The sequence below is a fragment of the Protopterus annectens genome, chromosome 6.part0 (assembly GCF_019279795.1).
Source record: "Protopterus annectens isolate FY-2018-M chromosome 6.part0, PAN1.0, whole genome shotgun sequence".
In the NCBI taxonomy this organism is placed as follows: domain Eukaryota; kingdom Metazoa; phylum Chordata; order Ceratodontiformes; family Protopteridae; genus Protopterus; species Protopterus annectens.
In genome coordinates this window covers 807,792,255-807,809,731 of record NC_056737.1, presented here as the reverse complement: position 1 = coordinate 807,809,731, position 17,477 = coordinate 807,792,255, and positions in this window count along the sequence as shown.

Sequence of the window (17,477 nt, the reverse complement as noted above, 5' to 3'; positions counted from 1 at the left end):
ATAAAAAGTGTACACACCCCTGTTAAAATGCCAGGCTTTTGTGATATAAAAAATGAGACCACAATAAGTCATTTAAAAACTTTTCCCACCTTTAATGTGCCCTATAACCTGTACAATTCAATTGAAAAACAAACAAATCTGTCAGGGGAAAAATATAAAAAATAAAAAGCATACAATAAGCTGGTTGCATAAGTGTGCACACCCTTAAACGAATACTTTGCTGAAGCTAATGGGCACATAATGACATGAAAATGAGGATCCACCTGCAAATAAACCACAAACTATAAGCAAATAAAAGAATCCAAACTGTCAGACTGATTCCAAGATATATATAAAGGCAGCACTGTGCAGTTGCATTTACCCATTTCAAATACTGAGATTTGTGGTGCGCATGATAGGAGCTCTACTAGGAAGTGTGGTATCAGTAGTGCAGTTGATGTTGAGAGTTACTGTTGTCAGTGTTGTGCATGGTGACCACCTTACAATCAAGGTTCCAACTCATCTAGATGACCAGACTCATATAATAAGGAAGGGTTTCTACTCCATAAACTGCCAGGTGATTTGTAATGCCCAGAGCATTATTTACAAAGTGCATGTGCACAACCCAGGTAGTGCACATGATTCATATATATGGCACATTCCTAATTTGTACCAGTGGTTCCTACAAGATGACTTCTTCAACCATCTGGCTGGTAGATGTACACACTTGCCAGACAGAGAGGCCTGCACACACACACACACACACACACACACACACACACACACACACACACACACACACACACACACACAGGGACTATGTATCATGGGAACAGCCCATACAAAATATGTTGTTTGTTGTGTGTTGAAATTGAAGTTGGATATGCCTTTGAGCCCCGGTTAATAACTCTTATATGCAACTCTCATACCATGGTGGAAGTGTCCTATACTACAGGCCATAAAGAAACATGAAATATAGTGAAAAAGGTATTCTGATTACTGATGAGACATTTCTGTTGATTAGACACCTCAGGAGGGGTGCTGCAACATAGTCTGGACATATGTAGCAAGTTGTTTGATATGTGTGCCATATACCACAACATGATATTATAAATAAATACAGCAGAAGATGAACATCATGGCAGAACTTGACATAAAAGCTGCAGCAGCAGTATAAAGGCAGAGTAGAGAGTCAGGATGGGAACATGTATCTGCAGCACCACAGCCAAGGCAAAAGTGGACCCAATACACTACAGTTTTACAGTGAGGTGGTCTCTGGTCTGCAACTGCACCAATGACATAGACAAAACAGAATAAAATGATTTATGGAGTATCAGAGCCAGACTTCACAGGGCAATACATGGAATGGTCACACTGTGCATTAGAAATCACCATACCCACCAGGTTTGGGGGATATGCAGTGTACTGTTACCATTACTTGCCCAAGTAGGAGGACACAATGACAGCTTAATGCAGCATTATAATATGAGGTAGAGTCATAGAAGGTGATCACTGTAGCCACACATTCCTGGAGCTCGTGGAGAGTCAGGAATCACATTCCCCAGTAGTGGGTAATGGACTGCCAGAATATAACAATTGTGTGTGTCTACTGTGGTGGCTTGTGGTGTCAGAGATTAACCTGATCCATGTCAGAGAAGGGAAAGAACTGCTCAATGCTGCAGTTGTACCTAAAGGAAGTATCACATGTGTTGAGCCTTGTCAGAAATACTACCTATGACCAGGACATTGATACCATCTCTCTCCAACCAACTTTGTAATCTGATGTGGGATGACCTGTGTCCACCCTCTTTGCATCCAGGTCCTCCCATGACCATGCACTTGTAGGTGTAGATTGGCTAGTAATTGCAATGTGTCTCATGAATACATCTATGAAGGCAACATATGCCACCAATGTCCTTAGCAGTATTGCTTTATCCCTGTGCCTATACACCATGTCACTGTTCAGTTAGCGCATGTCATCCTACTAGTTATGGGGTATACCATCTCCTCAGTGCAGTGCATGGTACCAGGATATCTGACCTGCATATTTGCTAGTAGATGTCAAGTGTTGCACAGATATCAGAAATTGTGCTGGAATCATGGTAGTGCTGCACCATCCTGCATCGCTTTCCAACAGTGGGTATGCTCACCTCAGATGTTGTGTGAGTTGGGGGTGTAGGTGAAGCCCATGTGCTACTCTCAGATACAGGATGCTTGTCATGCTCCTTTGAGGCCATGTGTTCAGGTGCTACCGCCGCAAGGGCTCTTGTACTGGGGAATATGGATGACTCCTCCCTGTAGTGTTATAGAAAGTGAGTGTACTGTGTCATCAGAATGAGACACCTGCATGTTGCCATCATCACCAGCAACAGGTGTCCTGCTGATGTCAGCCCTATGTTGTCCTGTTATGCAGGATCCCCCACCCGTGGATCTTTAAAAGGCATGAAAGCACATGACACTGTTGTCAGCCTAAATACATATGCATCGATATCCCCATAATCCATTGTTGCATGCAAACTAATATACACAGAAACGGTCCTATACAATACACTGGAAGATGTACCTCGCTGTGCAGAATGTTGTATATGCAGACAAAAGGTGCCTGAAAGGACAGATACGCAGGGAAGCCATGATCAGTTTTCCTCTTCAGTCATCGAGTAGTTTGTATTATAGTCAACTATAATAGACATTATTAACCTGGTTCATCCCCTACTAATGCATGGTGGGCTGATGTCAAGTGTTCTCCCCATCAAAGCCACCCCCAGCTATGAGGAGATGAACACCCTGGCCAGCAAGGGATACTAAAAAATTCCATGACATCTGTCATACATTTCTGTGTCAGTGGCCCACCCCCTATGGTGGACCTTTCAGCTGCAATGTCTTATGCCTTTCACTTTACATGGAAAATTATATTGATAACCCCCATCACATGTGTTGTAAGGATATATTATAGATACCCAAAGCATTCATTTCCTGCACCATTCCCTGCCATATCTGATCCTTGTACTGCTTGTCTGAAGCACTTTGTTCAGGAAGCACATGTCCTGTATGCAGTAGTAGTCAGTTCTCCTAGCTAGTGAAGTTTTCTAGGTGTTGCATCCCTCAGGTGGTCATACCAGGCCCTGTACAACTAAGGATGAAAACACGTCATTCAGTGGGTGTATATGCCATATCCTGCCATTCAAATGATTATGATCATGGCCTCTCTCACCCATGTAGAGATGGTAAATAGCTGCAGATACTGCCATACACAGCCTCAAACCCTCCAGTACAGCATTCATACCTTTACATATCTCCCTGGAACCACAAACACACACCATATGGCATGAAATTCTTGTATTTTCCTATGTTCAAAATTTGCTCTTCCACCATTCAGTTAGACAATAATGTGTCATGCAATTGTGATGGGGTCTTAGTTACACACAACAAGATATGTGCCTCACCCCATTACAGACATTACAGGGCTTGTAGTTGTGGATGAGGTACTTTACCAGGCTAGGCTCCTTCCTTAACTCTGTAGTGCTCCTCATTCAGACAGCTTTTATTAAAACTCCTGCATAGTACAAGATGGTGACAGCGCTTTATGTCATGCTAGCAACAGGCAATTAGTGCAACAGTTATGTACACTAAGCCAGTTAGTGCTAGTGTTTGACTCACTTCCTGTGTATAATGTGCCACCCATACATATCAGAGTGAGCTGTATATGTATCATTAAGCATGAGGAATGTGACCTCTATGTTCATGCATATGGAGTGTGTATGCATGCAACACCATTCTGCAGTGTTGAATTGTATGACACATAATTGACAAATGTGTATACAGGTGTATGAGGCTGTCACATTGCTGCTTAACTGGGCCAGCTTCTGGGTGTGGTAAAGGCAGGGCACTTGAATGGTGTGCCAGGGATAGCCAAATGCTCCAACTCTTCCTTCACAAAGATTTCATATAGTGCCGGATTGGCCACTACGATAGTCCTTTGAAGAGAGTTAATGCCTGCAAAGATGCTAACCAATGAAGTGACACCACTTATTCTGGGACACAGTGTCATCATAGCTAAGATAATCCCAGATGGTACCAACCTTACCTGTTCTGCCAAAAGGAGGTTGAGGTTCAGGAGAGTAAGCCACAGATGTATTCTAAGAATTCTTTGTTATTGTTGGTTAGTACCTCACCTTGTACACTGTACACTACTGTACAGGTGTGTTTAACAGTACATGTCTTGTTGTACAGCTGCTGAGGAGCACCTAATAGTCCACTGAACAACTGAAGTTATGTTTTTTCCATGTCTGTGGTGTATATACGTGTGTGTGTGTGTGTGTGTGTGTGTGTGTGTGTGTGTGTGTGTGTGTGTGTGTGTGTGTGTGAAATGTTTTTGTTCCCATTATGTCATCCTTCTGCACATCCAGTTGTTGAAGTAGAGGAGGAGAAGCTGTACTCATGCTGGTCTCTATCAACCTCTGCATTTGATGCTGGGTCACCAGTGCCCTCAAGGTCTGCCTCTCAGGTGGAAGGCAATGGCCTCTCTGCTGGAAGTAACTTGGAAGGGTCACTGATGCTCTCCATATCTGCCTCTCAGGAGGGAAGATGATGTCTTGTCTCCTGAGAGTGAACTACAGGAGTCTGCAGAGATATTCCAGCATGAGATGCAGGGACTGGCAAATTTGCAGCTCGATGTCTGTCTTGGCACTATGGTCCATCTTTCACCACAGCTGCCAGAGTCATGCAGCTTGCAGGCCCCACCCATCAGGCCACCAAAATAACCACTGGCGCATAGCATCAGCTACCTGGGCGAGTAACACCATGGTTTGTTGCCCTATGGGATGGTCTGACAACCAACAATTCCAAAAGTCCACCCTACCCATTTCCTTGTGTACTCCCTCTTTTCTGTGTCATTCACAATTCCTTGTTCATCATCCAACCCTCCTTATCATAGTCGTCCATCTCCTCTATGTATGTGTCCATCCACTATCATCCTCAGGCACCTCTCTGTCTGTTTGTCTGTGTTTCTGTGCCCTATTAATCTGTCTTTCTGTCTGACCCAGCTAGCTGTCCCCCCCCCCCACCTACAGACATTTTTGTGCTAACTTCCACATCTTTTTCTTTTGAAAATGAAGAGAAGGGATTAAGAGGTAGTATCCCACAAAATACCTGTCCTCAAACCATTCATGCCTTATGATTAACCTTCTGCTTGCTGTTCTCACCTTTCCTACTTTCCTGTCTACCTTATTTCATACCCATTTATATCATGAACAATGCTGCCACTTTGCTGTGTACATATCTGCAGTGATCTGTCTTTTTGCTGCTGTGCTGAGCTGTACTACTGGCTGTACCTATGTTCTGCAGCATTGCACAATGCAGCATACACAGCCTTGGGCACAGTAGCACACCTCACCCTGACATCATTCAAGTTGCCCACATGTGCTGTTGCACCTCTGCTTATTATGCAATCTTTTGCTTTGCATGCAATTGCCATCCCATATCTACTACATCTGTAATTAGATCTCCAAAATGGCTTTCTAATGAAATGTCGGCACACCAAATGCCAGGTGTTGACATGGCAAAAAAAAAAAAAAAAAGATCCAAACCGCAGAAGAAAAGCAAATCTCAAAAAAATCACTCTTCTTCTTCAATCTTTTTTTTTTTTTGCAGGGGGGCAATCCCCCCACACCCAAAAGTCAGTGTTTTAGGACTCACTATAGGGGGTCCCGATATTTCAGATGGTTACCTCTCAGGCACTAACGCTGTGTACACAGTGCTTGTCTATGATTTCTAGTCTTTGTATCATAAGTGAAAAGCAAAGTTTTCCTTCCAGGCCTTCAGTGGCACTCTCACTTTAGGACTCATGACTAAGACCAGCCACAATGCTAATCTCTGTGATACTTCAGTACCAAGTCATTTGAGTTTATTTCATTTGGTATGTACTTTCAACTTGCCATTGTTTTATCTAGGTTCCTGTTCTAGTCATTCTTATTTATCCAGTCACCTTTTGTGACACATAATATCTAAGAAGACAATGTATACAGTCTATGCTTGATCTAATGCACTGTTTACACAATCAAATAACTCTTAGATTTGAAAAAAGCTTGTAAAATGAACTATAAAAAGCATTTTCTTATAAAAAGAAATGAATGGTCTTGTTTAAATATTGCAGAAGAATTCATGTTTTTTCTTCAAAAATATATAAATAAATGGTCTCAAATATACTAACAGAGAATATGAATCATCTGCTAACCTGGCAGTTCACTTTCAATAATAAAGAATTACAAAACATTTATTTTTAAATAGATATCACATTGCATTTTAAATTAGTTGTGTAGAGGTAAAACAATTATTCAAAAGTAAATTATAATGATACTATGAGACATGGAGGTATTCAGAAAGATTCACAACACCATATCATAGCACTAAATATTATAGAGGTGTTAGTGTACAGTGGCCCATTGCTGCCTACCCATGTATTAGCACCTGCATAATGCTGCCCTCAGGGAAAAGGTCTATATAGTAAGTTAGTGCATCTATATTACTGGCAGCAAGCGCACTACTAAACAATAACAAAGTGTCCTCATGACAGGCAGTTACATGCCCTACATGACAGAAACTGTGAATTGGCATGCCCACTGGCTTGCACATTCACATATCCAATAAAGCATGAGGGTTGTAAACAGGCCATAGAAGGCCACCATAGCAAAGTGTCAGTTCAATTTATCCTAAAATTGATAAGAAAAGGAGGAAATAAGAAAGACAAACATGAAGCAGGAGCAAGAAAGCAGCACAGGCAAGGGTAACCTGAAGGAAGATTGGTAGGGAAGAAGAGCATTTTTAGAGGGACAAGCATCCATCACATATTTTGAAGAAGAAAGGCAGATGGAAATGGTTGCAAGGAGCATTTGCAGAAAGGTAGAATGAAATAGTGAAGGTAGTAGAGGCAGGCAAACAAATATAAAGTGCAGAACGAGACAGACAGTGGTGGTACTGATGCAAAGAAGAACAACAGAAAGGGATACAAACAATAAGAAGGAGGACAATTGGCAATGGAGAGGATGAGATTAAAAATCTGGTATGGGAAGTGGAACACAAGGAAGGGAACACCATGATGAGGGTAGGGCCAGGTACAGACAGCTCATTTAACTGACCCAGAAAACCCTTGCAGACATTATTCACATCCACAGCTAACATCATGCATGTCTTGCCTCTAATGGATCAGTGGTCAGGGCCATCCAGTCATGTATCAATCCAGATGCTAGTGGACCTCTGACATAATCAACTGCTACACTTGATGCTGGATGGCCAAAGATGAGCCCTCCAGGTCACTGTCAAAGGAGAACCCTCTGCCCCTCCTCCTGAGAGGTAGCCAGTAGAGGCCACCTGCAAACCTTCCAGGTCACCTTCAACAGAGTGATCGTCATCCTCAGCAGAGAGACAGTCCTGGTGACTGTTGGTGATCCATCCATGTCAAGTGGTAGAGACTCTGGTGGCCACTGCCTCTACACATCATGCACAACTGAACCTGCAGAAATAAATAAATATGACATATTGCACACATGCATATGACAATCTGGATTTCTGTTATACATGATAAATACTTCCATGCTGCCCTTACACTATTGTTTGGAAAGGATGTCACTTCTCTTCAGACAGTGAACAATATAATGTGCCCCTGCCAACAGAAAGCAAGGGCAGAAACAGACAATAGCAAGAAGGTACAATGCAAAAATCTATGTTCAGCTCTTACTTCAACATAAACTTTTATTTACATACCTAACACCTCAGTCATAGTGGACATTCACATGTTTACAAAAGTATAAAATGAAAACCTTATATACAAGTCTAAAAAGCAAATCATTTGCATCACTGAATAACAATCAAATAACCTTATAATTTATTAAACTGATGAAAACAGTTAAAAAATATTAACTCCTATGAAAAGCACAGATGGAACAATGGAATTAAATGTTAAATAAGAAATCTCCAGTTAAAATTTCCGTTGAGTCTCTTGGGTATAATTTTTGAAACTTTATAAATAATATTTCTTCTTTCTGTCCCAAAAACGCATTTATTACCATCTTCTCTGCCACAAACTTAAGATCTGCAGTTAAGCTGTTACGTGTCCTTGAGAAGTACATGGTTGTTGGACTGTGCCCGGCCTATTTGTAATATCTCTAAGATGTTCCTATATTCTAAATTAAATTTTCTTTTTGTTTCTCTTTTGCATGTTAAATAATAGGAGTCCCTCAGTGCAAAAATTGTTCTTTCATTATCACATGTGACCTTCCCTTTAGTATCAAATTTTATGTAATTTATTCTTCAATTTCAGTAATAAAATGTTTACAAATAATGCATTTGCCACATGGAACAGTGCTGCTCTGTATATAGACATGATTCCAAATGTTAAAAAGAGTCATAAGTTTACTATGTATAATATAATATAATATAATATAATATAATATACTTGCTTAAAATCCTGCAAAATTATGCTGTTTCAGTATTGCTTAGAATTTGGCAGCAAAAGTGGAAAACTTCACAGCAGCCAGTAGACTGGAAAAAGTTAGTTTACATTCCAGTCCTAAAAAAGAGCAATTTCACAGAAATAAGTATGGAACAACAAAATGGTTCAACTTTTGGGAAGGAGTAAGACAAAACTATATATTGTTACCCCACTTATTCAGTTTATATCCTGGGAGAAATATTAACATCTTCAGATATGCAGATGATGCCACTCTAATGGCTGAAAGTGAGGATGCATTGAACAGCCTACTGAAGAGAAGGACAGTGTAAAATCTGCTTTTTATCAACCCCCAAAAACTAAAATTATGACATCTACCCCTTATGCCATCTAATCATTTCAGTTCTATGCAAGTAAAAGGAGAAGAAGTGACGACAGTGACACATTTTATTTTCCTGAACTAAAAGCCCTCTGTAGATGGTAATTGCAGCCATGAAATTAAAAGATGCTTTTTGGAAGGTAGGATATGGTAAATCAGGCTAAGATTTTAAAGAGCAAAGGATTGTCAACAAAAGTCGGCATGGTTAAATCTATGTTTTCTCCTCCTAGTGCCATACGGCTGTGAGAGTGATACTATACGTAAAGCTATGCTCTGCAAGATTGATGATTTTTGAACTCTGATGTTGAAGAAAACTGAGAATTCCATTGGCTGCAAGAATATTAAACAAGCCAATAATTATGTAAATAAATCCAGGCTGTTCAAGGCATGAAAAACTAAAATCAAATAACTTGGCCACACAATATGTATACAGGATTCAGAAGAAAAGAAACTGATGATACTAAAGATCAAAGGTAGAAGAAAAAGAAGAAGTTGGGGGCAGCAGAGACTAAGGTGGATCAACAACATCACTGAAGTGAAGAAATACATTTGCAAGAACTTAAATAAGCAGTTCTTGACAGACAATCCTGGCACACTAAGGCATTTGAGGCCATGAAAAGTCAGATTAAACTAAATATCTAAACAACAGTAACAACTGAATCTGAAATATTTTCCCATTCTGCACTAAAATATAATGAGAAAAGAAAAAGACATCTCAAGATAATATCCTCGCTTATCATATACCAAGCTTTTTTATTGTTTGTAAGTTGATTAGAAATAACTTCGTATTCCAAAACCATAAAACAGCTTATCAGAATCAACATGCTTATTCTTATCATGTATAAATTTATTTCTTCTATTTAATATCAGACATATTTGTAAAACATGTTTTCTAATGAACCTCATTCGCATCCTTATATTTATAACTTTTTGAGAGAAACATAGAAATAATTCTTAAAGTTTATCCTGAAAATCTTCCCATGTAGAACACAAACATCTAGCTTTGATTTATTGTCCAAATGGAAGACATTTTAAAGTATGTACTGATGATAACTTGTTCCATGAAGAAATGGATTAGTTGCTGCTACTTTTCTGGATAGCTTTGCAGTAATACTAGCACCAGGGATAGTACACAAAGTAAAACCTAAAAATGTATTTATTGTATACCAATTTCTGATGTAAACTTGAAACCAAGTCTGTTTTTCTTTTTTTTTTCAAATAATTTTATTAAATAATTATTAAAATGAACAAATATTTCCATGAAATTATAACATTTTTTCTTTAAAGTTAAAAAACAAGAAAATAAAAAAACAAACCTTCTAATATATAAACCAATGTAACTAAACTATGTACAAAGACGTTCATCATGCAAAAAAATCTTAATGTAGCTGTAGGATTAATAAAAATCATCTGTTTACATAAATTAATAAGCTATTTTTCTAGAAGTTCATAGATGATATTCCATGAATTATATAATGTATTCCTAGATGATCTAGATTTAATAGTTAACATTTCCAAATTACACGTTTCAATGAATATATTTTTAAATTCTAAAAATGTAGGTGCTGTACTAGATTTCCAATTCTTAGTGATTGTTTTTCTAGCTATAGATAGTATAGACCAAACCAAAGGGTACTTATTCTCTTTTACACAATCAGGAACATAAGTATTAAATAAAACAAGTGATTGAGATATAAAGAAATTATCAGTAAAAATTGTTTGCAACAAATTATTGATATCATCCCAAAATGTTCTTAAATATATGCAATTATACAACATATGAGACCACTCAGCATTCAATTCAATATTACATCTCCAACATGTTATATTCTTTGTAGAAAATATATTTATATTATGAGGAGTGATAAATGATCTATTTAAAAATCTCCATGTGAATAATTTCCATTTTAAAGAAGAAGTAGTCATACTTGCTGATTGTAAAATATTCAATTTGTCTTTCTCAGAAGGGGGATTATTGTTGATTAAAGAAAAATATTTCCAATAATTATCTGAATGTGTATCTAAATCACATTTAATTGCCCTATAAATGTTTGATAACTTGTTATTAGCAGGGGATTTATGCAAAACTGATAAAATCATATATTGTATTAGCTTGGGAATTTTTTCCTAATTATAGGAGACATAGAATGCAATTTATTTAATACATATTGTCTAGCTTCTTGAAGCTCTAACCATAAACAAGAATCAAGTTTATACTCTTCCAAGAGTAAACTATTGGATTTTATCTCATTGTCTATCATCATTTGGTGCCAAAATGTTAAATGCTTTTGTTGAAATATAGACATTTTTGTATAATCTGAAGAGAAAATAGATCTGTGTGTGTGTAGACTATAGGGAAGAGTAAAAAAAGCCAATCCTTATATATATTATATTTAAATATAAATTTTTAAAATGATTTTAAAAGAAAAACTATATACTTAGAATTTTCCATTCTGTTCTCCTCTACTTTGTTTTCTTGTGACATGTTTGATGTAGTCTATTTTTGTTTTATTTCATTTTTATTTTGTTTTTCACACTTTTAAGTATTTGTTTCTCATTGTAAGTACTACATGAGCAATGAGTTGACAATATAATATTTTATAATTTTAAAATATGATTTATTTTAGCAATAGTAATGTGCATGAATATATATTCATATATTTATTCAGTCTACTTTTTTCATTTTCATTTTGTTTTTCTCATAGATTCTATATGTTGCAATATTGGGAATCTACAGGAAATTTCGTATAAATAATTTGATAGTTTAAATAGAAAAAATATTTCACATTGGTTGACAATAATATAATATATGAATTAGTATCTAGATAGTTACCTAACTATTTTGTACTTTGTTATATATATTTATAGTAGTATAACATTTTTATGTTTTGTGTTATAACATAAAGTAGGCAGATCTTTTGGATCTGATTTTTGGATCCAATCTTGAGACATGCAACAGCTATTAACATCCAAGCTGAGTCATACAGTTTTTGAATATGAAGCTCGTTTGCAGTTGGAATACTTTCTCCCACCTTATTAATAGGTTTATATACATGGTAAAGTTACATAGGTTTTAATAGCTTTGTTTATCCAAAGCCTGCTGCTGTATCTGGTGCTATCTCTTTAAATGAATTAATTGATTGTCTTAATTGATGCTTTTGATTAAATAATTGGGAGTGTTTTTTGTATTTAAGCACTGAATTTTAACTAATTAATGTAACCTGATGAAGCGCGCCATGGTGGTGCGTGAAAACGCTTGTTCTTTTTGTTAAAATAAATTATTTACCTATCGTGGTGGTTCCTTGCAGTTTTCTACATAACTATAGGGAAGAGTAAAAAAAGCCAATCCTTATATATATTATATTTAAATATAAATTTTTTAAATGATTTTAGAAGAAAAACTATATACTTAGAGTTAAAACTCAGAGAAGAAAATTCAGAAATATAATCTTTTAACCTCCAAATAAATGGATTATTAATTATATTTAGCTTATAGGAACTGTTTATATCTTTGGTATTTTGTGACAATACCTCTATAAACTCTTTCCACTTAGCAGTGTATTCCACATCAATGAGATGAGAGATTGTATTGAATACTGATGAAATTGAATAAATTTCTAAATTTGGTAAGGCTATACCCCCATTATTCCAATTATACATATGGTATGTTAATGCAATCCTTGGCTTATTTGGTAACCACAAAAATTTCTGAATCATTGAATTAATTTTTTTAATTATTTGGTAAGAAGGAGGTATAGATAAAGATTGAATTATATATAAGATTTTGGGGAGAAGGATCATCTTTATTATTAAAAGTTTATCATCCATAGAAAAGGGTAATTTGTTCGATTTATTTATTAAATTTTCTATCTGTAATAGACTTTATTATAATTTATTTGAATGGTATCTTTAATATTGTTAGTAATAATTATACCTAAATATGCTATTTGTTGAGACTGAGCTATATATTCATTATATTCATCAGGTATATTGTATTTTTTGAACCTGTTAAAAGAATTTGTTTTTTACTATTATTAAAAGTAAGGCCGGAATTTTTTTGAAAATATTCCATGTTTTTAAAAAGTTTTTGTATAGATTCCCTTCTACTCCCAAGAGTAATCAATATATCATCTGCAAACATTTGTATTGTAGATGACATAGTGGGGTTTAACTTGTATCCTTCAATATCTATATCATGACTTATTACATTTGCCCATGGTTCCATAACTAATGAAAATAAAAGAGGGGATAAAGGACACCCTGTTTAGTACCTTTTACTATTGGTATATTTTGAGATATACTAGTACCAATTTTAACATAAGCTTGGCTACCTTCATATAACAGAGTGATAAGATTGATAAAATTATTGGAGAAATCTAATTCCTTTAATAGAGTGAACAAATATTCCCATGTAACTGAGTTGAAAGCACAATTTATATCTAAACTAACTAGGATTAAATTTGTTTTAAGATTTTTCACCAAATCAATTAAAGTTAATATTCTTTTAATGTTATCATATGAAGTTCTCTTTATTATAAACCCCATTTGATCACTATCAACTAATTTGGGTAAAAGTGTTTTAAGCCTTTCTGCATAAATGGACATAAATAATTTGTAATCAGTGTTTAATAGGGAGATGGGTCTATAGGAGGTACACTTAGAGGGATCTTTGTTAGATTTTAAAATAGGAGAAATAAAAGTGTATTCCAAGAAGGTGGAATTATGTTTTTGTCCTGAACAAGATTAAATACTTTATAAAGCAATTTTAGAGCATTTATAGGTAGTAATTTGTAAATTTCAGGAATGATGCTGCCATTACCTGGTGCTTTATTTTGCTTTAATTTGGTAATGTGAGTTTGAAGTTCTTTGAAAGATATTTGTTTATCAATAGAAATCTCTTGTTCCTCTGAAAGTCTTGTTTTAGTGTATTTATTAATAAATGTTTTTATTTCCTCTTTAGAGTTAATTTCAATAGTTGTTTGGTTGATGTTTATAAAAAAACTCTCTAAATTAAGTTAATATATTATGAATTTCCGATACCATTTTTCTTTTTTTAGGGGAGAATATTTCATTAATATGATTGTTTGTGTCTTTCGGCTTTTCTCAGTTAGGGGTCGCCACAGGGGAACTCTGGTCCGCTAATGATTGGTAGTGGATTTTTACATACCGGATTACCAGCCCTGATGCACAACCTTTAACGAAGGCACACCCCATTCACGTATGCCTCCACACAGAAGACGCTCTAGCTGAGAATCGAACGGAACAATGTCTTGCTATGAGGTGACAATGCTACCACAGCACCACCACCGCAGCTGATTTCATTAATATGATTAAATCTATTTAATCTTTTCATTTTATTAGCAAGAATTTTTAAGGATTTAGGGTTAGAAGAGAAATTTATAAATTTGAATTTTTCTATATTGATCATAGTTTTATGTTTTAATAATTCTAGATATTTATTATTTAACATATTTATTTCTTTTCTTTAATCTGATATATCTTTATCACCCATATTACTAAGTTTTAAAGTGTCTAATTTACATTGTATATCTTGCAGCTCTTTATCCCAAGCTTTCTTTTTTTTTTTGTTGTACCAATTCAATATCCTACCATATAGATAAGCTTTTAGGGCATCCCATATGTACATTTCTGATATATCATTAGTATTGTTAAGTTCTAAAAAATTCTGTACTTCTGTAGAAATGAAATCATTAAAATCTTTTAATTTTGTGATATAAGCTGGGATCCTTTCTATATGAATATTAAAATTTGGATTGACTACCACTTCAAAAATTATAGAATTATGATCTGATAAAGGACATGAAATCACTGCTGATTTGTTTAAGGAATCTGTTAAATTATTAGAAATAAAAACTCTATCTATCCTCGAGTATGAGTTATGTCTATGAGAAAAAAAGGTGCAAAACAAAGTAGTATCTGCAAAATAATTTATATCTTTCAAAAAATAAGTATCTGAAAAGTATTTTAATAATTTAGATGATATAGATATTCTTCTCTTCCCATTAGTACTAGAGTCTTTGTAATCTAGAATACAACTGAAATCTCCTGCCAAAATAATGTTCCCTTTAGAGAATAGTACAATTTGATCTATATGTTGTTTCACTGTGTTTATCCCTATCCCTGGGATCCAATATATGTTAAACAATGTGAACATTTTACTGTTTATTTCTATGGTGACTGCACAAAACATTCCTTTATTATCCTTATATGTATCTATTATTTTAGGAAAAGGCATTATGCTGTTCCATAGGATAGCTACTCCTCTCTTTTTCTTAGTATGTTCAGAACTTACTAAAATCTTATATGTTTTAGATTCAAGTCTGAATATATCCTCTGTTATTAAGTGTGTTTCTTGTAAAAATACTAACTGGGATTTATGTAACTTAAGAGATCTAGTTAAATTCCTCCTTTTATTAGGATTATTTAAGCCATTAATGTTAACTGATATACCTTTTAGTGTAGTCATTGAAAATTAAATGATGTAAATATAAACATACTGTTCTAAGAAATACACAAGAATATATCTAATAGGAATACTATTATGATCATTAGAACAAACATAGTGTAAGAGTATCATATTCTTAAAATTAAGGTTGTTTCCTACTACGTAAGATATGAATGTCTGAAAAGTTATTAGAAAATATTTATAACATAAACATGAAACAAAATAACCAACCCGAACCCCTCTGGAGTTTAAAACTCCTAACTCAAATGACATCACTCACTCCAATTGACCTCCTATCAAAAGCAGCATCCAATCAGCACCTGCCTAAATGTCTATAGTCATAGCTATAAAAATAAGGCTTCTCATCAATAACATAACATTTTTTTGTATGAACCAAATATATAGATAGATATAATGTTGTGTCAATTAGTAAATTGATGACAGCTACATCTTAGGAATAAAGTACAGAATTTTCTTACATTAGTTAGTAGGTTATTAAGAACTACTATGATCTATTAGTTCACTCTTCTGTTTTAAAGTAACCACATTTGATAAGAACCTTAAAAAGAGACTATGGCATTATTTTATTACTGAAATATGGCTAATAAAGGCTGAAGTGTGATATATAGTACTGCCATAGGTGATCAGCTAACTGGGACATAGTTGTAAATGAATCACCTAAGGGCCTTCAATAACCACTAACATTGGCAGCTAATAAATAAGATGCTAATAAAAGTGATTTTACTAACAATCAACTAACATACTGATTGTTATGAAAGAAATGAACACTGCATTTCTTTGCCAGAAACCAAATATAGTGATTACTCATCAAGAAGTAAAACCAACAACATCCTGTTAGTTTTCTTATAACCAAACACCCTGGTGCAGTCTCTCATAGAAGAGTGACTAATAAACCTTAAAAGTCTGATCTTCCATTCATTGCATTAATTTGAGTTACCTCAAAGGCTCCATCACCATAGTGAAAACTAGTGAAAAGGTCATATTAGTTCAAAGAAGCAAGGTGCTTAAATAGCTCCTGTATACTATATAAAAGCCTTATTTAAATATAATGAGCTTTTTATTATTCAATTATAGCTTATACTATCTTTGAATTTTGAAAAGCTATTTCATTAACAAAACAAAAGATGAAAAGTTTACATTTTCTAATAATAAACACATCTAACTATGTTTAATGCACCTGTTCTTGCAATATTATGCTGCCTGTGTGGTACATCCCTATCAGCCTATTACACAAATGCATTCATAAAATAACTGAGATAACCTATTATATACATCTATACATTTAACATTTTGATAAATGCTTCATGAATATTTTCTCAGCAAGTCAATGGTTATAAAAAATGTACATGTAACACAAGTATATAAACAGCTTGTAGCGTTATTAAATCTTCCAAAAATGCACAAATCACAACTAGTATTTCTTATCAAGATATCGGCACCCTTGTCATACATAAAGCAAATATTTTATGAGAATACTATTCGTATATAAATACATAAGGCTTAAGAATACCTATGATCATCAGAAAAAGTATTTAGGCTACATGTGTAGTATAATCCCTATTTATTTAAGAGATTATTGCATATAATGTTTTACAATAAGTTGAAAGTAGTAATCTAGTTATATTGTCTTTCCGTATGCTGTATGAGGAAACAAATTTGATTCAGTAGCTTCCCGGTGAGGATCAGAAGATCAATTTACTTCTGACACCTTCATGATGACGTTTTAAGAAAGCTCCAAGCTTTCCAGCCGCGATGGATACCACAGTCTTGAACTCATCATGAAGATACAGCTTTCAAAGTTCTGGCGGGAAATAGTAAGTAAACTATTACTTAACTACATATAAGGCAATGTCTCAAGACTCCCTCTATACCGAGAGAGATGAAAAAGAAAGGAAAAAAAAAAAAAAAAAAACTTCACATACACAACACGAAGCAATGACAGCTATCAAGCAAAGCTTCACCACACTATCAACCAGACTCTCCTGTTAATCGCCGACCAAAGCACACAGGTACCAAAACATACAATTAACACAAACAACACCACACATGTCTCTATAGTGCTAGAGCACCAAACCAGAGCCTCCAAATAAACACACCAACAACTCGGAAACAACAACAAAGCCTTACCATTACTCCAGCCACACTGCCACTCACATCCTGGGTCAGAAGTACCATCACTAGCACAGCAA